A 505-nucleotide genomic window follows, 5' to 3' on the forward strand; every position below is an offset into this window, starting at 1 on the left:
GTTGGTACCGGTGCTGTTCCAGTACCTCCTGTAGTTGGCGCAGCTGCTGTTCCAGTACCGCCTGTCGTTGGTACAGCTGTTGTTCCAATACCTCCTGTCGTTGGTACAGTTGTTGTTCCAGTACCTCCTGTAGTTGGTCGAGCTGCTGTTCCAGTACCTCCTGTCGTTGGTACAGCTGCTGTTCCAGTACCTCCTGTAGTTGGTACAGCTGCTGTTCCAGTACCTCCTGTAGTTGGTACAGGTGCTGTTCCAGTACCTCCTGTCGTTGGTGCAGCTGCTGTTCCAGTACCTCCTGTAGTTGGTACAGCTGCTGTTCCAGTACCTCCTGTAGTTGGTCGAGCTGCTGTTCCAGTACCTCCTGTCGTTGGTGCAGCTGCTGTTCCAGTACCTCCTGTCGTTGGTACAGGGGCTGATACCGTCCCTCCTGTCGTTGGTACAGGTGTTGTTCCAGTACCTCCTGTCGTTGGTGCAGCTGCTGTTCCAGTACCTCCTGTCGTTGGTACAG

The sequence above is a fragment of the Priapulus caudatus genome, unplaced genomic scaffold, assembly GCF_000485595.1.
Source record: "Priapulus caudatus unplaced genomic scaffold, Priapulus_caudatus-5.0.1 Scaffold848, whole genome shotgun sequence".
NCBI classification, from domain to species: domain Eukaryota; kingdom Metazoa; phylum Priapulida; class Priapulimorpha; order Priapulimorphida; family Priapulidae; genus Priapulus; species Priapulus caudatus.